The 26,543-nt window shown below is 42.6% G+C and overlaps 1 protein-coding gene and 1 pseudogene across 2 annotated transcripts in view; both read left to right on the top strand.

The window, feature by feature from the left end:
* ZRANB3 (zinc finger RANBP2-type containing 3) overlaps window positions 1-26,543 on the top strand; it is a 382,760-nt gene that overhangs the window by 94,295 nt on the left and 261,922 nt on the right. The gene's annotated exons all lie outside the window — the stretch shown is intronic.
* Window positions 9,504-10,707, top strand: LOC120944172 (annotated as a pseudogene).

Raw genomic sequence — 26,543 nt, 5'->3', positions numbered from 1 at the left:
TGTGCTGCAGTTAATTAAACCCATAGCTTTGCCCCCTATGAGCAAAGAACAAGTTGGCTTTAAAGTGTACCTGTAGTCGGGGGAAAAAAGGTGTCATGGCATTCATGGTCCTTCCAGAGTGCCCCTAAGCTTTTCCAAAGTTTCATTTTGTGAGAGTTGGAACTTAGGACCAACACAAACTCTCCCATCCCTTTTACATATTGAAATGCCTGAGCTTGATGATAACGTGCTCAGCACCTTAAGCAAAGCTGACCAGAGCAGATGGGTTTGACATGTTTGGTGTGGAGGACCTTAGGTGACCTATATAGAGCTCAACCACCGTACTAAACACCTTTTGGAGTCAATTGAAACACCTATTGCAAGCCAGGTCTTCTTATCCAATAGTAGTACCTAGAGGTGCACCAAATGTTGGTGCAGAAACTGAAAATTCAGGATGCATTTGGCCGAAACCAAAAATGAGTTTTAAAAATACATATCTTTTTAGATAGAATTTTTTTCGACTTTTTAATTAATATCAAGAATTTTAATGAATATAATTTTGCCTGCCATTATCAGCACCTCTAGTGCAAGAAAATCTCAAGAAAAATGCATCCCTCGTTCTATATACTGTATGTCTTCACACTGGTCCGTTGTGCTTCCGTTGTTGGTGTTGGAAATCTTGCTTGCGCAATTTTCGGTCAGTTTAAAAAAAAAAAATACCAAAAACGTACCTCCCCGTTGAAATGCATTAAGAACGCAGCAATAACCCATCAATAACGCACCCGTGTAAGGTTTTTGATGCAGTTTTTGAGTCACATGACCTATGTGAAACACCAGAAGCGCAGTAAAATTGTGGCAAAATCATGTGTGTTTTTGGTGCCATTCTCTGCACCTTTTTTTCTATTGGCAAAAACACAATTTTCCACCACCAAAATGTTGGTGCATCTCTAGTGATGACAAAGGCCTATGTAAGAGGCTGAATGTGTCAATAATTAGTTTATTCCCTTTAATGGATGGATCTAATAAAATCGTATGTTTTTTTTTTTTTTTTTTTTTGAGACATTGTGGTGCCAGATTAATTTCTTTCATTGGGCATCTCTAGTAGTACCTGACCTCACAAATTCTCTTTTTGCCCGGGTGGGCACAAATTCCCCTCGGACACCAAAATCTTGTGAGAATCTTTCCCAAAAGAGGAGCCAGTGGAATGTGATGTCCAAAAAAACGCCTGTAATGTAGGTGAAATGATCAGTTGCCCATATAGTGTATTTTTATACAGTTTCCTTCTTAAAGTGGAATTCGATCTGGGGGGAAAAACAATTAGTCAGCAGCTCCAAAACACTGCAGCTGCTGACTTTTATTATATGGACACTTGCCTGTCCAGGGAGCCTGCAATGTTCTCACCCAAATCCGACCCGTCCCTCTGCTCCGGGCACAGGCGCCAACATCCTTACTAAGGGAAATGGGAAGTGAAGCCTTGCAGTGTTTCCTACTGCACATGCATGAGTGGCTCTGCGCGATCTGAATGGTCCTTTCTGTCTTCTGGGACCTGTGTCTCCCAGAAGACAGCGGAGGGGCCAGACATTGCGTAGTTCATTGCACAAAGTGAGGCGATCTATGCCCGGACATGGGAGCAGATACCTGAATTTGACAGGTGTAACAGGAGTCACTTTTGGGCACAGGTTGAGCCAGGAAATAAAGAGACATATATTGGATTGTTTTAACATGGACAGTAATCTACCATATATTCTTTAAATGTCTGTAAAGGATATTATGACCCTACCGGTCAATAGTGACTCTTTTCAATGATTAGCCCTGGCTAGTGACACGTTAAATGAGCCTGGCTCTTGAAAGGCCTTCCATTGTGTGAGGCTGTTGAGATGCTAACTAAGACTGCTTCTGTGGATTTAAACTGAGAGTCAGCCTGGCTACCAGACCTTTCGTTATGTATACTGTTTATGTGTGGAATGTACTTGTCGGAGACGCAACGTCTAGGGGATAATTAACTCTGAATATCATTATGTAAAAGAATGTGATTGAAGCCCCCCCATGGTGTGATGAGGGGGGGGGGGACAGTTTGATTGTTCCTGTGATTTCTGTGACCTGTTGTACTGCATATAAGCAAGCTAAGAAACCATTAAAAGTTAGTTCATATTTTGACGCAGTAACAGAGCTTTAGTCAGTCTCCTTTATTGAGGGAATTCTTATGGAATGGTTCGGGCCTGCTGGATGGTTGGAGGGTCGGAAGCTGTCGTGGGTTGATGGAAGGTTGTAAACGGTGGTGACCGTTACAACAGGTATCTGCTCCCCCCTGAAAGGTGCCAAATAAGGCACCAGAGGGGGTGGGGGAGGGGGCGGAGGAATCCGATCAGCCGAAGTTTCATTTTTTCACTTTAAATATGAAATGAAAAGTAAAAGCACATATTTAATACTGTAGTTGTAACCTTTTATACAGGTAAATGTTATGACCCTAGACTAGTGTTTTCTCAACTTTTTTCAGTCAAGGCACCCTTTAAAACTATGAACAGTCTTAAGGCACCCCATTTTAAAATGTAAAAAAAATTATTCGGTATAGCTTTACACAATGCAGCAACATTCACACATAGGACACCCAAAGTTGGAGGTGATTTATTCTTCCAAAGCAAATACACTTTTGCACACTAGTACGGACTAGTATTCCAATGTTTCTCTTCTCCCTCACTTTCTCTCCATCAGTCAGCTAATGTCACCCCAGTGCTGAGGGGGACAGCAGAGTCAAACAAGGATGCTGTGAAGGCAACAGACATCCTCCTTGACTTATGACGCCATTGGTCGTTAGGATGCCAGTGTCTAGAAAGTCGCAATGGTGCGTAATAAAAAATTGTGGCTTTGAGTAACTAAAAGGCAAGTTTGAATCGCCTGCTGGCTTGTATACAATTTTGATTTACTTTATTGTCATTTAGTTAAGACACCCCTGAAGAAACTTCAAGGCACCCTGGTTAAAATAGGCTGCCGTAGACATAGGTTGGGCATTACCTGATCTGGTTGGCTTCAGTCAAATCTGGTTAGAATATGTACCAAAATGTATTTATTTTTTATTTGGTAAATCATGCCATTCCTGCATCAAATATCCACAGTTTTGCTTCAATCGTTCGTCTTGCCGTACAAGATAGAACCTCCAACACCTGCATGTGTGTGGTGGATATAGCCCTTTGGAAGAGATGTTACAATAAGTACTGCTATTAACATGGATGAAAGTAAAGAGCTATTCTTGTGCTGAATGCCACGTCTTTATTTAGAACGCGTTAAAATCACTGACCTGTGTATGGCGTTGCCAAGGAACCAAGTAATCGCGAAAGTCATGGAAACTGCTATGTGCGACGGGACGTCAAAACTAGATTTAATTTGCCATATGTATTTAAATGTTCTTCCTTTTTAAAGTTGATCTAAAGCCAACTTTTTTTTTTTTTTTTTATGATTTTGCAAAGAGTAGGGACCAGTAAAAACCATTCATTTTTTTTTTTTTTTTTTTTTTATTGTTTTTTTTTATGCCACTTTGGAGAGATTTCTCTTCCCTTCCAGTTCTGCAGAAATAAGAAAAAGGAAATCCAAATATCCCTCCAAAGTGAAATTCCGTCTTGTGCTCGGTTCGCACCTTTGCATGTAGCGGTTGATGCATTTTCCCGGTCATGGTGATTTTATGTGTGTGTGTGTGTGTGTGTGTGTGTGTGTGTGTGTTTTTTTTAAACATGTTTATTTTTTTTTTGGGGTGTGTGTTGTCAGACTGGAGAAAACTGCAAAAATGCAGCAGAAATGCATCAAAAACGCAAGCACTTTACGCATTCCTGCTGCATTTCCATTGGCACGTAAACACAATGGGCCAGATCCTCAAAGAAGTTGCGCTGGCGTATCTATTGATACGCCGCGTAACTTCTATTTTGCTCCGGCGTATCTTTGTTTTGTATCCACAAAACAAGATACGCCTGAAGCTGTGCTAGATCCGACTGGCGTACGTCTTAGTACGCCGTCGGATCTAAGGTGCATTTTTACGCTGGCCGCTAGGTGGCGTTTCCGTCGATTTCCGCGTCGAGTATGCAAATTAGCTAGATACGCGAATCCACAAACGTACGTCCGTCCGGCGCATTTTTTTTACGTCATTTCCGTGAGGCTTTTTTCGGCGTATAGTTACCCCTGCTATATGAGGTGTATCCTATGTTAAGTATGGCCGTCGTTCCCGCGTCGAAATTTGAAAATGTTAAGAAGTTTGCGTAAGTCGTTCGCGAATAGAGCTTTGCGTAGAATGACGTTCACATCGTAAGCATTGGCTTGTTGCGGGTTAATTTCGAGCATGCGCACTGGGATACCCCAACGCCGTTAAAAAAAACGTCATTTACATCAGGTCAAGACGTATTAACATAAAACACGCCCCCATCTCATACATTTGAATTGCGCGCCCTTACGCCGCCAAAGTTACACTACGCCACCGTAACATACGGCGCAAAATCTTTCAGGATACAGAAAATACGCTGTAAGTTACGGCGGCGTAGTGTATCAGAGATACGCTACGCCGGACGGAAAGAAGCGCCGCGCTTCGTGGATCTGGCCCAATCTGCGTACAGAAAAGTCAGACGACCCTTTTTCCAAATAAGTTGAAAAAGCACAGATCTGAACGTGACCCATAAGGCAATCATGTTACATGGAACTGTATTCGCCAGCACACCATGGATCGTAGATTACGTCCAAAAATTCATTGCAAAAGAAGCATCACAGAAAGTGCAACGTTTCGTGGCCACGCAGGACCTCTTCGTCAGGCGAGTGATGCAAGTTTCAGCAAGGTCTCAGGATCTTCCTACCCCCATTCATCTTCATATTGATATACAGGGCAGTAATCCTGACAGCCACCTCTCGGGCATAATACTGTCTCCTGTAATGTTCACAACCCAAAGATTACTTTTCTTTTCTACTTCTGTTATGCCCACATGTTCCACCGAGGCCTTACTAAAGACCTAACCGTTTTACCAAGCTCTTCCCCTTGATGATTCCATTCTCCCCTCATTTGTTTTGTACCAGTTCTTGTTGTATGATTCAGAGCATGCGGGGATTGTTTGCTGCTCTGCACAGTGTTCAATTATTCTGCATTTTCTTAAAAATACCAATAAAAACGATTGAAATGGTAAACGCTTAGTTGTGAACCTAGCCTTAGACAGCTGTCACCAGAATCAACGGTTGTCCCCATTGAATGGTTTTCTGTCTCTTCTTGTTCTGGTGACTACTCAAAACCATTTTCTGTCTTTGTAAAAACAATTACCGGCAGAAATAGAAAGGGCGAATATTCCCAGTGAGGTCATAGATGGAAAAACTGACAAGGGTTCTAAAACCTCGCACTATAGCGAAAAGTTAAATAATTACTTTAGAAGAAGCTGCAACTTATCAGATCATGCAGATATGTACCAGTTCTAAATCCAGCTTATACCAACTAACAAATGGGATTGATGAATTTATCTCAAGATCCCCTTGACATATGTGGTTTTTACATATACAGTTTATTTATTTTTATTCTTAAAACCTTTATAATATTCAATTAACCACTTGAGAGCCGCGCTATAGACGAAAGACGTCCACAGCGCGGCTCTCAACTGCCGGGTGGACGTCCTTTTATGTGCATTCCCCGCGCGCGCAGCTGGGGGCGTGCAGCGGGGAAACACTGTGCCCGGCGCATCGCTGAGATGCCGATGCGCATGCCTGCCGGCCTGCGATGTCCTCCACGTGCCCGCGATCGGCGGTAACAGCAGGATCTTGTACATTGGGACACAGCATCAGTCACCTCCCCCAGTGAGTCCCCCTCCACACACAGTTAGAACACACCCAGGGAATACATTTAACCCCTTCCTGACCCTCTAGTGTTAACCCCATTCCCTGCCAGTCACATTTATACAGTAATTAGTGCATTTTTTATAGCACTGATCGCTGTATAAATGTGAATGGTCCCAAAATTGTGTCAAGTGTCCGATATGTCCGCCGCAATATCGCAGGCCTGACAAAAAAATCGCAGATCGAAGCCATTACTAGTAAAAAAATAAATAAAAATCATCTATCCCCTATTTTGTAGGCGCTATAACTTTTGCGCAAACCAATCAATATACGCTTATGGCGATTTTTTTTAAACAAAAATATGTAGAAGAATAAGTATCGGCCTAAACAGAGGAAAATATATATATATATATATATATATATATATATATATATATATATATATATATATATATATATATATATATATATATATATATATACAGTGAGGAAAATAAGTATTTGAACACCCTGCTATTTTGCAAGTTCTCCCACTTGGAAATCATGGAGGGGTCTGAAATTGTCATCGTAGGTGCATGTCCACTGTGAGAGACATAATCAAAAAAAAAAAATCCAGAAATCACAATTTATGATTTTTTAACTATTTATCTGTATGATACAGCTGCAAAAAAGTATTTGAACACCTGCCTATCAGCTAGAATTCTGACCCTCAAAGACCTGTTAGTCTGCCTTTAACCACTTGCCGACGTCGCACCGTCATTATACGTCCACAAGGTGGCTCTGCTGGGCGAGAGCACGTAATATGACGTCCTCTCTCCCAGCCGCCACTAGGGGCGCGCGCGCGCCCCCGACTCCCGTGCGTGTGCCCGGCGGGCGCGATCGCCGCCGGGCACACGCGATCGCTCGGTACAGAGCGGGGACCGGGAGCTGTGTGTGTAAACACACAGCTCCCGGTCCTGTCAGCAGGGGAAATGCTGATCTTCGGTTCATACAATGTATGAACCGAGGATCAGTGTTTCCCCTAGTGAGGCCACCCCCCCCCCCCACAGTAAGAACACACCCAGGGAACATACTTAACCCCTTCCCCGCCCCCTAGTGTTAACCCCTTCACTGCCAGTGGCATTTTTATAGTAATCCAATGCATTTTTATAGCACTGATCGCTATAAAAATGCCAATGGTCCCAAAAATGTGTCAAAAGTGTCCGAAGTGTCGCAGTACCGGAAAAAAAAATCGCTGATCGCCGCCATTACTAGTAAAAAAAATATAATAAAAATGACATAAAAATACCCCCTATTTTGTAAACGCTATAACTTTTGCGCAAATCAATCAATAAACGCCTATTGCGATTTTTTTTTTTACGAAAAATATGTAGAAGAAAACGTATCGGCCTAAACTGAGGAAAAAAAATGTTTTTTTATATATTTTTGGGGGATATTTATTGTAGCAAAATGTAAAAAATATTCATTTTTTTTCAAAATTGTCGCTCTATTTTTGTTTATAGCGCAAAAACTAAAAACCGCAGAGGTGATCAAATACCACCAAAAGAAAGCTCTATTTGTGGGGAAAAAAAGGACGCCAATTTTGTTTGGGAGCCACGTCGCACGACCACGCAATTGTCTGTTAAAGCGACGCAGTCCCGAATCGCAAAAAGTACTCTGGTCTTTGGGCAGCAATATGGTCCGGGGGCTAAGTGGTTAAAATGTCCACCTCCACTCCATTTATTATCCTAAATTAGATGCACCTGTTTGAGGTCATTAGCTGCATAAAGACACCTGTCCACCCCATACAATCAGTAAGAATCCAACTACTAACATGGCCAAGACCAAAGAGCTGTCCAAAGACACTAGAGACAAAATTGTACACCTCCACAAGGCTGGAAAGGGCTATGGGGAAATTGCCAAGCAGCTTGGTGAAAAAAGGTCCACTGTTGGAGCAATCATTAGAAAATGGAAGAAGCTAAACATGACTGTCAATCTCCCTCGGACTGGGGCTCCATGCTAAATCTCACCTCGTGGGGTCTCAATGATCCTAAGAAAGGTGAGAAATCAGCCCAGGACTACACGGGAGGAGCTGGTCAATGACCTGAAAAGAGCTGGGACCACCGTTTCCAAGGTTACTGTTGGTAATACACTAAGACGTCATGGTTTGAAATCATGCATGGCACGGAAGGTTCCCCTGCTTAAACCAGCACATGTCAAGGCCCGTCTTAAGTTTGCCAATGACCATTTGGATGATCCAGAGGAGTCATGGGAGAAAGTCATGTGGTCAGATGAGACCAAAATTTAACTTTTTGGTCATAAGTCCACTAACCGTGTTTGGAGGAAGAAGAATGATGAGTACCATCCCAAGAACACCATCCCTACTGTGAAGCATGGGGGTGGTAGCATCATGCTTTGGGGGTGTTTTTCTGCACATGGGACAGGGCGATTGCACTGTATTAAGGAGAGGATGACCGGGGCCATGTATTGCGAGATTTTGGGCAACAACCTCCTTCCCTCAGTTAGAGCTTTGAAGATGGGTCGAGGCTGGGTCTTCCAACATGACAATGACCCGAAGCACACAGCCAGGATAACCAAGGAGTGGCTCTGTAAGAAGCATATCAAGGTTCTGGCGTGGCCTAGCCAGTCTCCAGACCTAAACCCAATAGAGAATCTTTGGAGGGAGCTCAAACTCCGTGTTTCTCAGCGACAGCCCAGAAACCTGACTGATCTAGAGAAGATCTGTGTGGGGAGTGGGCCAAAATCCCTCCTCCAGTGTGTGCAAACCTGGTGAAAAACTACAAGAAACGTTTGACCTCTGTAATTGCAAACAAAGGCTACTGTACCAAATATTAACATTGATTTTCTCAGGTGTTCAAATACTTATTTGCAGCTGTATCATACAAATAAATAGTTAAAAAAACATAAATTGTGATTTCTGGATTTTTTTTTTTGATTATGTCTCTCACAGTGGACAGGCACCTACGATGACAATTTCAGACCCCTCCATGATTTCCAAGTGGGAGAACTTGCAAAATAGCAGGGTGTTCAAATACTTATTTTCCTCACTGTATATATATATCGGGATATTATTATAAAAAAGTAAAAAATATTGAGTTTTTTTTTTATTTATGTCGTTTTTTGTTTATAGCGCAAAAAAAAAAAATGGCAGAGATGATCAAATACCACCAAAAGAAAGCTCTATTTGTGGGGAAAAAAATGATAAAAATATAATTTGGGTACAGTGTTGTATGACCGGGCAAATGTCATTCAAAATGCGTCAGCGCTGAAAGCTGAAAATTGGTCAGGGCAGGAAGGGGGTTTAAGTGCCCAGTAATGAAGTGGTTAAACTGAATGAATTCATAATTTATGTGCATTATTATTTGCTAAATTTCTTCAGTGTTCTGGGAAACATGGATTGAGCATATGATGGAAAAATGTAAGCAAGATGTACCTACTGTGAAAACTGCATGCCAATACGATCATTGGATTGAGAGTTATGGAAAGTTGAAGTTTTGTGTAGATCTTGACTTTTCCTGTAATAGGCGAGTTTGAACTTGCCCTCTGCTGCCTCCAAGTCACCCTATTGGTCTCTGAGGCTGGCTTTCACAGAAAAGGGAGGCTGTAGGGGCACATTCAAGCTTGGCTTTTGTGTATTTTCAGGTCTTTCTCCCCGGGATAAGAGGTTGAAGGGTTATTGGTTGCAGATGTCAATAATTTTTCTTATTTTTTTTTTTTTTCATTCTCTAAAGTTTACTTGTGGCTCTTGGAAGCACGACTGACATCACCCTTGGCAGAATTTGGGGCCTGCCAGCTGACTCCCTGGGCTAATTCAAAGCAGAGTCTGGTCCTCACCAGAGACATTTAAGTGCATGCTCGAATTGCTCAAGGACATTTTGCCTTTGTAAGATGTGAACAGCTGTGGATCGAGGAGCTCCTGTTTTGAGCATAACTGAACATGCATGCTCACAGTGTTTATGGTGAGAAAATTGAGGAAGAAGAAACCACTTGCTAAGTCCAGCCTCATCCCAGCCGCCCCAGCTGTCAGCCTCTCATAGAGTTTGACAGGATGCTGGACAGGGCTCCAACAACTAAACACCAGTTTATTGCACCTGGAGCAAAATGGCCATTGTACATGGGGGCCTCGGAGCAATACCATTGAAGGAAGAACATTATTTTTTTTCCTTACAAGCTAAATATTCATCTGCCCATGGAACTTGAAATTGCATATACCATCAACAACGAGATAAAATAAAACGGCCTTTTGCCTTTCCGGCTGCCAAGCTATTCGCATAAGCCAGCATGGCTGTCTACCAGTACATGCAAGAGTTATAGAGGAACAAACTGTCAGATGTGATGCGATTTCTCCTGCATGTCCGCTGTTGGCAATATCGTCAACTGTCTTCACCCATTGGGCACCATGTCCTAATCGCCCAGACAAAGGTCATATACTAGGCTACAAGGCCAAGCCATGTCATCTACTGTATCAGAGTTCGCCGTGGTAGGTCTAAGCGTCCAGTGCCCAAGGGTGCAACTTATGGTAAACCTGTGCACCATGGTGTTAAGCAGATCACGTTTGCTTGCACCCTGCAGTCTGTTGCTGAGGAGCGTGCTGGCCGTCACTGTGGAGGACTGAGAGTATTTGACTCCTACTGGGTTGGTGAAGACTCCACTTACAAGTTCTTTGAGATCATCCTCATTGACACTTTTTCCACAAGGCCATCAGACGCAATCCAGACACCCAATGGATCACAAAAACTGTCCACAAACACAGAGATGCGTGGGCTGACATCCGCTGACAAAGAGTTGTGGTCTTGGCAAAGGTTACAAGTTCCATCTCACCATTGGTGGCACTTGTCGTGCCTGGAGAAGACGCAACACTCTTCAGCTCCACCGTTGGCGCAAACTGGGATCATACTTGTAAATTTGACATTAAAATAAAGTTGTTTTTGGACAAAAAAATATAGCCTTTTATTAATAAACCAAAAAATAGGATATCTTTTAACAAGCACAGACATTTTTTTTCTGCTATTAATATGCTGGACATACAAGGTAGTGTCATGGCAGCTTCATAATTGCAGGTTCATAATTGCAGTTCCATATCTATCCAATTTCATTACTTCTAAAAATACTTTGTTATATGTAAGGAGACCTCTGCGTTTCTGAATAACCACAGGCAAGCTGTCAGCACTAGATACCAAATCTGCTCCAAATATACCAATAAAGTGCAGTGCTATAAGCGCATATTAACCACGTGACAACCGGGCCTATTTTGGCACTTCTCTCCTTCATGTAAAAATCACAATTTATTTGCTAGAAAATTAATCAGAACCCCCAAACATTATATATTTTGTTTTTAGCAGACGCCCTAGGGAATAAAATGGTGGTCATTGCAACCTTTTTTCTCACACGGTATTTGCGCAATAATTTTTCAAACGCCATCTTTTTTTGGGAAATTATTTCATGAATTAAAAAATGACAAAACGGTAAAGTTAGCCCAATTTTTTTGTATAATGTGAAAGATGATGTTACGCCGAGTAAATAGATACCTAACATGTCATGCTTTTAAATTGCGCACAATCATGGAATGGCGCCAAACTTCGGTACTTAAAAATCTCCATAGGCGACGCTTTACATTTTTTTACAGGTTATTATTTTCGAGTTACAGAGGTCGTCTAGTACTAGAATTGTTGCACACGCTCTAACGCACGTGACAATACCTCACATGTGGGGTTTGAACCAGGGCTGTGGAGTCGGTAGATAAATGTTCCGTCTCAGACTCCGACTCCTCAGTTTTATGTACTTCCGACTCCGACTCCTCGACTCTGACTCCTCTGTATTAATATGCGAATGTATTTTATACATTCCTTGAGGGAAAGAAACGCAACCTACCACCAGTGTCATCTTAAGAGCATTATAGGCCCCCGGGCAATACAGTGCACTGGGGCCCTGTCTACACAATTACGCACGAGAATTACTGTCAAAAATCATAACATTTACTGGCAGAACCACATTTTTTACTGCCACTGCAAAAAAAGTACCTACAATTACAGTTTTCAGTGCCCAACAATGCAAATTTTAATCAATCAAGTGGCTGGATAGTAGCAGCAGGCATAAACATCAGGAACAGGATCTTTACCAGTTCAAAAATACAAACCACATTATTTGGTTGTTTTAGAACAAAAACAAAGCTTATCTATAATGAACCAAAATCTGTAAAACCTAGAAATGGTTTATATTAATCTTGAAATGTAGTTATAGGCTTAGCAAATGCAAATCAATTCAATGTAGAGTTCTAAGGAAGAGAATTGCCTCTGCCAGATCCTCTTTCATAGAGGCTCTTAAGTCAGACTTTATTATTTTTAGGGCTGAAAATAATATTTCGACACGGACTTGGGTGGGTGGCATTGCAGTAACTATTCTGGCCACATCACTAACGATCTCTGGATAAACAAGGATGGCTTCTTCAACAGTAAGTTTTGATGAGCGATCATACTTTTCAACTTCTTTTAGTGCTTTATAAAACTCCTGTTGGATTTTTTTTTTTTTAATTCCAATCTAAATTTAGTAGGAGTCGGAGCATTGTTTGCCGACTCCGACTCCAGGTACCCAAAATTTCCCCCGACTCCGACTCCTCGACTCCGACTCCACAGCCCTGGTTTGAACAGCGCTTACATATGTGGGCGGGACTTGCATGTGTGTTAGCTTCTGTGCGCGAGCTACCGGGGATAGGGGCGTTAAAAATAAAATGATTTTTTTTTTTTTTTTTTTTAATTTTACTTAATTTTTTTATTTTTACACTTTTTTTTTTTTTTTTTTTATCACTTTTATTCCTATTACAAGGAATGCAAACATCCCTTGTAATAGGAATCGGTGTGACAGGTCCTCTTTATGGAGAGATGTGGGGTCAATAAGACAAGCTTACAAGCATGAAATCAGTGCAAAAACATTCACCGATCTCACAACGACAGCCGCGATTGTGGCTTTGTTTACTTCCGGGGTACCGGGCGTGACGTCTTAACGTCGCGCCCAGGCCTCCGACGATCATAGAGATGACTGGTGACCGTCTGGTCACCAGTCATCTCTATGCTTCCCCAGCCAGCGCCGGCCGATGGCACGGGAGAGGGGGGGGGGGGGGGGAGTCTGCCTATAAGAACGATCAAGCGGCGGAACTGCTTGTCAGGTTGGAAAAAGACACAAGTCCATCCAGTTCAACCATAAAAAAAATAAACAAACAAAATTAAAAACATAGTACAATCCCATACACCCAACTCCATACCCACAGTTGATCCAGAGGAAGGCAAAAAACCCCAGCAGAGCATGATCCAATTTTCTACAGCAGGGGAAAAATGTCCTTCCTGATCCCCCGAGAGGCAATCGGATTTACCCTGGATGAACTTTAGCTATAAATCTCAGTACTCGGTTATATTATGTACATTTAGGAAAGAATCCAGGCTTTTCTTAAAGCAATCTACTGATCTGGCCAGAACCACCTCTGGAGGGAGTCTGTTCCACATTTTCACAGCTCTTACTGTGAAAAAACGTTTCCGTATTTGGAGATGAATTCTCTTTTCCTCTAGATGTAAAGAGTGCCCCCTTTTCCTCAGTGTTGACCGTAAAGTGAATAACACAACACCAAGTTCACTATATGGACCCCTTATATATTTGTACATGTGGATCATATCCCTCTTATTCTCCTCCTCTCAAGAGTGAATAAATTCAGTTCTTCTAATCTTTCCTCATAGCTGAGCTCCTCCATGCCTCTTATCAGTTTAGTTGCCCTTCTCTGCACTTTCTCCAGTTCCTCAATATCCTTTTTGAGAACTGGTGCCCAAAACTGAACTGCATATTCCAGATGAGGTCCTACTAATGATTTGTACAGGGAAAAAAATGATGTCTCTCTCTCTCTCTCTCTCTCTCTCTCTCTCTCTCTCTCTCTCTCTCTCTCTCTCTCTCTCTCTCTCTCTCTCTCCTCTGGAGTCCATACCTCTCAATACAATATTGCCTGTCTCACTACCTCGGCTGCAAGTCTATTCCAAGCATTGACTGACTAGTCTTTCCAAATAATAAGATAATACAGTCTAAGATTGGTTTTGAACTTTCCTTTTGCTAGTTTAAGGTCATCTCCCCGTATTCTTGATCTTTGCGTCTTATTGAAAATACTGCCCTCCTGAATTTTATTCACCTTCTTGATGTATTCAAAAGTTTCAATCAGGGGTCAAGTCCTGGGGAAAAAAGTGTGGGAACTCCCACCCAAGATCCACTCCCCCACCATAAAAAAAAAAAAAAGATACGCTTATATGCATAATTACTAAACCGCATGTTTTTTTTTTTTTTATCCACTGTACCTTAGTAATCCTTTGTTACTGGCCGCTTCCTGTATATGGATTTATCAGGTAGTGTGCGGGTATTCCGTCACTTCCTCGATGCCGCAATGTCTCCTGGGAGCTTTTGTCATTGTTCCCAGGAGACAGTGCGGAGGTCTGCCGCGAGTTATCGCAGGATTTAGAAAGAAGCAAGTTCTTTCTAGATCCTGCGAGACCTCCGCAATGTCTCCTGGGAACAATGATAAAAGCTTCCAGGAGACATTGCGGCATTGAGGAATTGACGGAATACCCGCACACTACCTGATGAATCCATATACAGCAAGCGGCCAGTAACATAAAGGATTACTAAGGTTCGCCTACCCCTGACAGTGTTTTGAGCTGGGCATCGCCACTTAGTGAAGGATTGGCTTGCGCGGCTCGGCTGCTCTAGTCCTGCAAAGGGAACGGAGTTCCTACTGTGAAAAAAATGCAGGAACTCCGTTCCCACGCGTTCCCGCAGGACTTGAGCCCTGGTTTCAATCATGTTGTCCCTTTCCCTTCTTTCCTTTAGACTGTCACTGTTCATATTAAGTTTAAGTTTCTCCTGATATGTCTTATTCCTCAGACCTTTCACCATTTTTGTTGCCCATTTCTGGACTTGTTCTATCCTTTAACTTGAGAGTATCTATAAATAAAAAAAAATAATTGTAAGGAAGTAATGAGATTGCATATACTGTATGTTCACCAAAGGGGGTTATATCAGCCCATCATGGTGACTATTAAAGAAAAGATGTCAACCCATAATGGCGACTGTTAAGGAAACACACAGATCAGCATAGAAATATAAAACCGCAGTACTTCAGGGTGGAAGCCAACAAGGATGTCTGTCTCGGGAGCTGTGTATCAAATTATTAAAAGATGGAGGTACATCACTGTCATGGACTTTAAAATGCTAACGTGTATCTCCTTGAAATCTGTTACACAGTGGGGGGTCTTCTGCCCTGTCTAAAGGCTAACCCCCCCCCCCCCTACAGACGTCTCCATGGTCTGGAGGAAAAGCATTCTGTCTCTGGCTGTTTGTGTACATTGATTGCCCCCTGGGGCTTCTGTCTCATTACACATAGCAGTCCTTCTATTCAAGCTATCGGACCAATCCCTGCTGACCCGGTTTCAAGTCCTCATTTGCATGGCTAAGAGGACCTAATTGAGAACTACGATGTACTTTACAATTGACCAATAGGAAAGCGGTTGTTAGGGGCGGGGTGTTTGAACTGCTGTGTGTTGTGTGCATCCTAATAAAGAGTTTCCTGTTTGAACTTGCATACAGCCAATCTGGTGTTTGTTCTGATGGATTTCGAACAGCACATAGCTGTAGTTCGAATCCCGGAGCCTTGGATGACCGAACCTTCAGACGTTGCGAACTGCAATCTGATTCAATAGCAGCAGAGGCGTGTCGGGAGAGTGGAACCGAGCGAGCAAGGGTCTCGTTACAATTACTAAAAAAAAAATTGATGGTTATTGTGAGCAATGCCGTATGACCATTTAGAAACAAATAATGCTCTGGGAAACTGAAGATTTTTAAAGTCTACTGGTCTTGTGTATATACACAAGGTAGATATCCCCGTTTTTGTGAGCAGAGGCCATCCTTGCAAGTACATGGCTGATCCTAAGACTGGGAGTTTGTGATATGTCTTTGATGTAAGACATTCTGTAGATGTTTTGGCAGGTCTCTTGGATTCTGGCTTTGAATTAAACATCGGCAACAAAAATAATTGTGAGCGGTAATCAATGTGTGTATCAGGAACCCCAGACATGCCTGAGGACCATCAATTCTGTCTTCCCAGTTATTTATTGTCTTAAGTTTTACGATTCGAAGAAACGCTGTCTTTCCTTCTCATCCTTCCACAGTTTTTCTTGTCGAACAGTCAGATTTCAGATTCACTGTCAGTGGGGAGAAATATATTGCAATTCTGCAGTGATTTGCGACCGGCGTGTGGCAGTAAACATTAAAATCATTTATCAGTTACGAAAAAAATGTAACAAACGATCTAACGACCAAAAACATTATTTTTTTTTTCTTTACCAAGAAGCAAGTCTTCATTAAAACATATAAACAAACATACAATTATCAAACCACAACCAAAGTGGCATGGTCATGGCGTAGAACAATAGCAGTGCACCACAATAGAAAAAAAAAAAAAAGGGGGGGGCTACATAAGCTAAATTGGACAGTCTCTTGGGGCAGTCCTGTACACAATAAACCCCACCAAAAAAAAGAGGCAAAATAAAGCAAAAGCAAAAAGAAAAAGTGGCGGAAGTGGCCAAGAAATAAGACTGGGGACAGAACAGTCCTTCTGAGATCCGTCTTAGTGAGTCGTCCAAGGCTGCCAAACCTTGATGGACTTCTTGGGGCACTTCCTATTTATTTATGACACAGTAGGAGGGATAAAGGAGTTCCATTTACAAAGAAGTTCTTTGCATAATATAAAAGATAAGAAATAAACATTTTAAAGTGATGAGGTCTCTGAGCATCATCATGTTTTCCCAATAAAGCCAACTCACACTGAAAGGCTCAATTACAGTCAGATATTAATGAAGCAGAAAATCTCTGGAGACAACTTAGGGCAGGTTAAAAAAAAATATGGATAAACCTGCCAGGGGCTACAAGGTAGCAAGGGCAGAGAAGTGACCGCTCTGGAATATTTGCCTTTTTATTAAAGTCTAGGGCAGTGGTCTCCAAATTGCTGCCCGGGGGCCAGATGTGGCCTTTTGCTTGCCTTTATCTGGCCCTTGGGGCACTTTTACTATCATTGATGCAAGACACTATCCCTCCCACTGACGCCAACAATGGTTTAATAATTTCAGGTAAGGACATCAACAAGGCACCATTTCCCACATTGTTGCCAACGATGGAGCACTATTCCTCCCACTGATGGCAACAATGGAGCACTATTCCTCCCACTAATGGCAATGATGGGGCACCATTCCCCCCAGTGACACCAACACGGGGGGCACCATTCCCCCCAGTGACACCAACACGGGGGCACTATTCCCTCCCCCCCAGTGACGCCAATGACACTATTCCCCCCCCCCAGTGATGCCAACGATGGGGGCACTATTCCCCCCCCCAGTGATGCCAACGATGGGGGCACTATTCCCCCCCCAGTGATGCCAACGATGGGGGCACTATTCCTCCCGCTAATATAAAAAATTGGGCCTTCTTTACTTCCACTGAAGCCAGGACATTTTCTACTTTCACTGGCCACAGTCTGGCCCCCCTAAAGTCTAAAGGACAGTAAACTGGCCCTTTGTTTAGAATGTTTGGAGACCCCTGGGCTATGGGCTATAGAGCAGTGCATAGGACTACAGCAAACGTCATCTGCTCGCTCCCAAACAAGCAAATATGAGGGGTAAATGAAGAGGTAGGGGAGCTTACAGGGGACATTACAAGGAGGCAGAAAAACACGGTGAGGAACAATTTGATGAAAAATGGATAACCGGGCCATTAAGTAGTGGCTGTGTGTGGATTACAGTATATTTGGAGAATATGGATCTCCATTAGTGACACTTTAATGCTTTACTACAACCTTTCAGCATATTTTCCCTTTTGCTTTTCTCATCTTTTACTGTGTTCTCCACATGCTTTCACATTATTTTCCTTCCCCATACCTACCGACTGACACTGTGTAGGATGAGCACAGCAAGTGAATGAGTAAGCTGTTTCGGTGACACCGGATGACCTTTACTAAAATTGATTAGAAGAAAATTCTGTTCAGCCGTTTCTGTGCAAAGTTAAATATCAAAGCATAGAGGTAATAACTTTGTTTCTTCGATATGTTGCATTGATTTCATTTATTAAAAATGTGATGTCATTTATTGACATTGAAGAAGACGGCTGTTTTCTCTGCTTTAAAGCCAAATTCAGACGTTTTTATTGGATTTGATCTCAGCCGCTTGTCCTCGAGTTGCATCATTCAGGCTGAACTATAAACACTGAACACTCGCTATTGATCGCCAATGTATAAAACTGCCACCAACGCCATTAATTACCTTATTCTGTAGTTTATCTTTCACTTTTAGCCGGTGGATTGTTTACTTTGGGTTTTATGTTGTGAAAAATGTTTTCTGGTGTGCTTGCCGAACAGTGAGAAGTGGCTTCAGGTATACACCGATCAGCCATTACTTTGACCACTGACAGGTAAAATGAATAACATTGCTCATCTAACAATGGCATCTGAAAGTCGATGGGATATATCAGGTAGCAAGTGAACATTTTGGCCTTGAAGTTGACGTGTTAAAAGCAGAAAAAAATTGGCATCACAGCTTGTTGTGTATGGGCCTGCCAGTGGGAGACCATGCCAACAGAGAGATGAGACTGAGGGCACCTGGGCTAGCACAATACCACCCACATCACAGCATCTGCACCACTGATGTAGGGAGCGTCCACTCACCTTCTGCTTCCCACTGCTGATCACTGGAAGCTTTCGGGGATGAAACAGAGGGGGCCTCTCCTTCCACAGTGAGAGGTCACTGCAGCACCCTATGGACTGGTGGGAGGGATATTTGCCCATTACTAATACTGCTAGCGGGGGAATAAGCCACTGAGAGCAGGACACTAAAGCAGCCCATAAATCTTTTGATTTACTTTCCTTCCACCAGGGGTGGAACCTCAGGGGTCCCCTTTGTCGCCCGTACTATTCAATATCTATCTCCACTTTCTCCTCGAAATCATCAGCAACCAGAATTTACTCTACCATTCCTACGCGGATGACACCCAATTCTACTTTCGCATTGGTAATAAAAAGGATCATTATCTCGGACTAGAGAAATGCCTTACTTTGATAGAAGATTGGATGACGGAGAATTACCTCAAACTCAATGGCTCAAAAACAGAACTTCTGCTTCATGCAAGCCGAAAGAGTCTTGCCATGACAACATGGACACCCCGCCTATTTTGGGACAAACGAATACCCCTAGCACCAAAGTCAAAAGTCACTTTTGACACCCACTTGACAATGGATGCACAAATAAGTTCAGTAGTCAGCGGAGCCCACCATCTGCTGCGCCTGCTACACAGACTTATTCCCTTTATTCCAAAAGAAGACATAGCAGTCGTGGTGGGAGCAATAATCAACTCCAGACTCGACTATGCAAACGCCCTTTACCTCGGACTACCAAAGTACCAAATTGCTTGTCTACAAGTCGTCCGGAATACGGCAGCACGACTTGTAACAGGAAAAAAATCCTGGGAATCAATTTCCCCCTCCCTTAGATCCCTTCATTGGTTGCCCGTAAAAGACAGAATTACGTTTAAGACACTCTGCCTGACGCACAAATGTGTTCTAGGAAGTGCGCCCCAATATCTATGTGAAAAATGTAAATGTCACAACCCCCATCACGTTCTCCGTTCTACCAACCAAAATCTACACCAAGGCCAGATACAAGTCCAAAGGAGAACGAAGATTTGCAGTCCAAGGACCTAAACTCTGAAACGCTTTACCAACCAGCATCCGAATGGAATCACCAGGCCTTCAGAAAAAAACCTCAAAACCCATCTATTCTGAAGGCAAAATATAGTAGGAAACGGATACCAAGCGCCCTGAGGCGATTCAGTTCGCATGTGTTGCGCTATACAAGTTTCTCTCACTCACTCCCCATAGGTGGTAGGACAGAAAATCGCTCGATTATTCTATTAACACAGTCCTGCAGCGATATTTTGTTCTTTCCAATGCACAAAAGCATCTAGAACGCATCCGGACTTCATTCTATGGTGTGAACTGGCCCTTAATGTTCTGGGTTTATTAACACTTTAATGCAATATTTGTTTTTTTTTTGAGATGGACAGGATCTCTTGGAGGAAAAATTTCTGTGAAATGTATCTATTTGCCCTAACAATTAATTCCTTATTCTTGCTTCAAAAGCGAAGTTTAACCAAATAAAGCAATTGTTTCAAATACCTAATTGGTATAGAACTGTACATTTATAATTCTTTGGGAGTTTATTTGGTGTAACGCTTAGGCATGCAGGATCATTTTATGTCATTAACAGCAGTTCTGCAAGTTAATTTCTTCTCTTGGAGAATAAAATATCTATCTTTATCAATATAAAACCCAGCATGTGGTTACAGATGATGTTAATTTGATTGCTGATGATACAAGCTCCACTTTTATATATCGTATTATTTTAGCCGGTTAGCTTTGAGGTTTTTTCCGGCACTCTTATTTTAAGACAGTTTGTCATAGACCGCGTTTTTCAGATTTGCACTTTTGGGGGAAACAAGTGTTGTTTAGTCAGGAGTGATTTTCTAAATGTGTGTCGGTTTATGTGTGAAAGGTATCGGTGGTAATACAGTAGAATTAATGGCCTTTAACATACCTCCTGCTGTCTATCTTTACAGAGGAATAATTGTGTGAAAAGTGTGACAAATACAGTTTATTTTTTGCATGCAGTTTTATGGTACGCATTTTTTTTTTTCTATAGCAAAACTATAAAGTTAGCAGCTTTTTCAAGCATGTGTGTGAATGTGATCAGCATAATGCAAATGAATGTTCAGTGGGTATTAATGTTTTTACATATGGTGTTTCTTACTCATCCATTGAGGGACACAGTAAGGGCCAGTTCACATCATCGAAATGCGGTCTGGATGAGTTCCAGTTGCTTTTCTGCATGCGCGTTTTTGGTGCTTTTTTTTTTTTTGATCCAGTGCATTTTCCACCCTCCCATTTTTTTTTCTACCTTTTTTTAATAAGGATGTGTGTTCCAGTGCATTTGTTACATAGTTATGTGTGTTTTAGTTGTGTTCCAGTGGGTTTAGGTGTGTTCCATTGTGTTTTTAATGCTGTAATAGACTTTTCCCTGGCTCAATTCCAGTATACATGTTCTATTCTGCCGCTGAGCCAAATTCATGATGGTGTGAGAGCATGCATGCTGGAGAGATTACACTGCACACCCTGGTCAGTACAATGCTCCTTAACAGCAAGCCCTTTTATTCAAGTTACAGCTTTTATAGCCAAAGTGACATAAGCAAACGTCATCACATATGGGTGCATCTGATTGGCTCATTCATATGGTCTTCTCTTATTACATCTGTTCTTGACCACGAGGCTTCGCACTCAGTGGCCATATTCTTTTGCTCGGTGGAAGGAGGGAGGAGTAGTAGTTAAGACATCTGTTTTTCATCTTCACTCTGGGAGGATTAACTCTGTCATGACTTTCATTCAAGGAAAATAATACTAATGTTTCTCACGTGAATACTGAAATACACACACACACACACACACACACACACACACACATATATATATATATATATATATATATATATATATATACATACACATCGCAACAAGAAAGAAAATAAAATAAGGAAAGCAATATTTGAGTGGTTAAAAGAGAAAGATAACATATACTTTTTATTTCACTCCATCACAATGCGTCTTACAGCGTTCCAGTGCAGGAAAATAACAGCATGTTCTACTTTTTTTCTGGAACTGGAGCGCACTGGAGCGAACTATACCATTGAAAACCATATAACCTACTTTCCATGTATTTTTGATGCAGAGAAATAAAACGCACTGGACTGCTTGTTGTGTGAACTGGCCCCACTGAACTTATTCTCTCTGCAGATGAGACGCTTGAGAGGGGATATGATTTCAATGTACAAATACCGTATTGGTGACCCCACAATAGGGATAAAACTTCTGCGAAATGGAATTTTAAAAAGACACGCAACCATTCACTAAAATTAGAAGAGAAGTGGTTTAAAGCAGAGTTCCGCCAGAAAAAATAAATAATAAGTCAGCAGCGACTAATACTGCAGCTGCTGACTTTTAATATTAGAACACTTACCTGTCGAGGGTTCCCGTGATGTCGGCACCCGAAGCTGATCTGTCCCTCAGCTCTCGGGTGCTGCCGCTGCCATCTTCTGTAGTGGAATCAGAAAGTGAAGCCTTGTGGCTTCACCTCCTGGTTCCCTACTGCGCATACGTGAGTCGCGCTGCACGGTCTTGCTGGTCCCTGCTGTCTTCTGGGACCTGTGTTTTTCCACAAGACAACGGGGTGGGGGCAGAGGAGGGGCTGGACATGGCGCAGATTGCTGCGGATACTGCAGCTATCTATGCCCGGAAGTTGGAGCAAATGGCTGTATTAGACAGGTATCTGCTCCCCCTCCCCCCTGAAAAGTGCCCAATGTGACACTGGAGGGGGGAGGAATCCGAAAATCAGAAGTTCAATTTTTTTTTCTAACTGCGTAGAGGGTTCTTTACTGTAAGAGCGGTAAGGATGTGGAATTCTCTTCCACAGGCGGTGGTCTCAGCGGGGAGCATCGATTTGTTTAAAAAAACTATTAGATAAGCACCTGAATGATCACAACATACAGGGATATACAATGAAATACTGACATATAATCACACACATCGGTTGGACTTGTGTCTTTTATCAACCTCACCAACTATGTATGTAACTATATAAGTCTTAAACTTTTGGGTTACACTGCCGCCCACAGGACTATTAGTCACTGGTAAGAGAAAAAGTCTTTGACTAAAGTGCAGGACTTATGAATTGCTCTGCATGGCCTTCGTTGAACTGATTCTCTTTGTACTGTCTGTAGATGCTGCTGGGGGGCAAATGTACTCTCCATCTGTTATATTTTCTCCATCTATCTCGGCAAAGAAGGGTGCCTTTCGCTTCAGCATGTCCTCTGCTTTCAATTCGAGACCTTCCATTCTTGGCTCCCCATCCACCTGAAATGTCTGGTACTCCAAAACTTCCCAATCCAGTGGCAGGCCCCACCCAGCATGAAGCTGGTTCCCCACTTTCCAGAGTGGGAGAAGGGAGGGCGGCGTCTGACCTAAAAGGTTGTTGTCTTGCAAATTGTGACTTTACAAGTGCTGAAACCTCCTCTTAGAATAACTAGTCATACACCATATAGATATAAAACAATATTTTATTGTAATCCTTTAAAAAAAATGTCTCATAGAAAGACAAACACCACATAAAAACATATTGTACCAGCATCATACTACAGAACCCCATATACTGCCCCCTTATCTCCAATAGGTGGTATGCCCTCTGGGAACTAGTACTAGGAATGGATGTCTTGCATTCCCGATACCTGGGTGCAAGAGATGGTGTCCCAGAGTAGCAAACTAAAGTTTTGTTCTCTACCCCCTCCAAGGTTTCTACTCTCAAGTGTTCTTCAGCAACTTTATGATTTTCATTGGTCATTTTCTAGACTTATGGACCAAGGGATCATAGCCCTAGTTCCTTCTGTGGAACAATTCCATACTCAAGTGTATTTACTTTCCTAAAACCTAAATGGGAATCCACCCCATCTGGGCCCTAAAGGTTCCAAATGTTTTTATTAAACCCCACAAATTCAGGATGGAAATCAGCCTAACCTGGCATTGCTTTACCAGGGGGACATCCTGGTTGTGGTGAACATAAAAGATGCTTACTTTTATGTTCCCATCTTTCCAACTCGCCAATGCTTTGTGTTTTGCTGTAGAGCTTCTGCATTATTTGTTCATGGCCCTTTCATTTGGCCTTTCCCTGGCTTGATGACTACGGGATCCAATGATGGAGTCCAGTGGAAGTGTTTTTTTCCCATGTTCTGGAGAATCCCAACGATAGTTGGTTGGTAACGTTGGACTAGTTAGTTGGAGGGCTGTCCAATATAAATCAAGTCAAGCAACACTGTAGCAGTAGCTTCTAGCAATCAAGGGTCGGATTAGTGTTGTGTACTCGGCATAAAATCCCTTTCTTTGGGTACATTGAGGAACACAACTCCCCTCCTGTGTTTTTTATGATCATGTTCTTGGAACTACTTTGCTTTGAAACTGATGCATGCTGGTAGTAGGAGGAATTAAACTCTGGACTGGCCTTAAAGGGGTTGTAAAGGTAAATGTTTTTTCACCTTCATGCATCCTATGCATTAAGGTAAAAAAACATCCGACGGTACTGGCCCCCCCTCCCCGAACCCCCGTTTTACTTACCTGACCCCTCGAAAGTCCCACGCGTCCACGTGATCCTCTTCGGTTCCCAGCCTGGCCGGTGATTGGCTGGCGCTGCTGTCAATTGAGCTTCACTGAGCTTTTTTTTAATTGGTTCCTGTGGGTCAGGTCTGAATGATTGAAATGTTGTCTATTGGACTAAACCCACCTTTAGATATTAGGTGGTGGTTGGATGTGTCCCGTTACTGCTAGACATTTTGGTCAAAAGATATTTCCAAAAACATAAGAATGTGGGTTTGACACTTATGTTGGAGCAGGGCATCTTACTGACACCTCTGGTACTATCTGTCTCGGAATATCCTACCTACCTGATCATCTTTTCTCCTAAGAAAATACTCTCTTGTTAGGGGATATTTGCATGTCAGAGCAAATGAGAATCATGAGGTCAAAGGAACTGCCTGAAGAGCTCAGAGACAGAATTGTGGCAAGGCACAGATCTGGCCAAGGTCACGAAATAAATTCTGCTGCACTAAAGGTTCCTAAGAGCAAAGTGGCCTCCATAATCCTTAAATGGAAGACGTTTGGGATGACCAGAACCCTTCCTAGAGCTGGCCGTCCGGCCAAACTAAACTATCGGGGGAGAAGAGCCTTGGTGAGAGAGATAAAGAAGAACCCAAAGATCACTGTGGCTGAGCTCCAGAGATGCAGTCGGGAGATGGGGGAAAGTTGTATAATGTCAACCATCACTGCAGCCCTCCACAAGTCGGGGGGTTTAAGACACATGAAAGCCTGCATGGAGTTTGCTAAAAAAAAAAAGCTGAAGGACTCCAAGATGGTGAGAAATAAGATTTTCTGGTCTGATGAGACCAAGATAGAACTTTTTGACCTTAATTCTAAGCGGTTTGTTTGGAGAAAACCAGGCACTGCTCATCACCTGTCCAATACAGTCCCAACAGTGAAGCATGGTGGCGGCAGCATCATGCTGTAGGGGTGTTTTTCAGCTGCAGGGACAGGACGACTGGTTGCAATCGAGGGAAAGATGGATGTGGCCAAGTACAGGGATACCCTGGACGAAAACCTTCTCCAGAGTGCTCAGGACCTCAGACTGGGCCAAAGGTTTACCTTCTAACAAGGCAATGACCCTAAGCACACAGCTAAAATAACGAAGGCGTGGATTTACAACTAATCTGTGACTGTTCTTGAATGGCCCAGCTAGAGCCCTGACTTAAACCCAATTGAGCATCTCTGGAGAGATCTAAAAATGTCTGTCCACCAACGTTTACCATCCAACCTGACAGAACTGGAGAGGATCTGCAAGGAGGAATGGCAGAGGATCCCCAAATCCAGGTGTGCAAAACTTGTTGCATCTTTCCCAAAAAGACTCATGGCTGTATTAGATCAAAAGGGGCTTCTACTAAATACTGAGCAAAGTGTCTGAATACTTAGGACCACGTGATATTTCAGTTTTTCTTTTTTAATAAATCTGCAAAAATGTCAACAATTCTGTGTTTTTCTGTCAATATGGGGTGCTGTGTGTACATTAATGAGGAAAAAAATGAACTTAAATGAGTTTAGCAAATGGCTGCAATATAACAAAGAGTGAAAAACTTAAAGCGGGAGTTCACCCATTAATCTATTTTTTCAAACAATCCCTTAGATGGATGCTCGTTTTGTCTAGGGGAATCGGCTAGTTGTTTTAAAATATGAGCTGTACTTACGGTTTTCGAGATGCATCTTCTCCGTCGCTTCCGGGTATGGGTCTTCGGGAGCTGGCGTTCCTTCTTGATTGACAGTCTTCCGAGAGGTTTCCGACGGTCGCATCCATCGCGTCACTAGTAGCCGAAAGAAGCCGAACGTCGGTGCGGCTTTATACTGCGCCTGCGCACCGACGTTCGGCTTCTTTCGGAAAATCGTGACGCGATGGATGCGACCGTCGGAAGCCTCTCGGAAGACTGTCAATCAAAATAGGAACGCCCAGTCCCGCAGCCCATACCCGGAAGCGACGGAGAGGATGCATCTCGTAAACCGTAAGTACAGCTCATATTTTAAAACAACTAGCCGATTCCCCTAGACAAAACGAGCATGAAGCTAAGGGGAAAAAGTATATTGTACGGGTGAACCTCCGCTTTAAGGGGGTCTGAATACTTTCCGTACCCACTGTAAGTACGACTTGACGTCATTCCGACTTGAAAGGAGTCCCTGCACTACTTTGGTCCGATTTTGATGCCAATTACACAGGCATTCCTTGAAATCTCAGCAAAATCGCGGCCACGTGAAAGGGGCCTAAGGGAGAGCATTAAAAATGTTGATTAACATCTTTTTTTACTGTCCCCAACCACAAGTGTAAAGCAGCCCTTAGGGTAACAAGAAGGGTTAGTGTGAGTAATAGAGCTGTTGTACACCAGCTTTTGTTCATCTGAGAATTTCTCTGCTTTCTCAAGTCAATGGCAATGCGATAACAGGTCCATGCAGTGTAGAAGGAGGACGACACATGAGCGTGAAGCTGTCAAGATGAAACTTAAAAGCATCCGATCCTGATATA

The sequence above is a fragment of the Rana temporaria genome, chromosome 6 (genome assembly GCF_905171775.1).
Source record: "Rana temporaria chromosome 6, aRanTem1.1, whole genome shotgun sequence".
NCBI classification, from domain to species: Eukaryota; Metazoa; Chordata; class Amphibia; order Anura; family Ranidae; genus Rana; species Rana temporaria.
The sequence above is the reverse complement of the archived record's forward strand: the minus strand, read 5'-3'. Positions and strand labels throughout refer to the sequence as shown.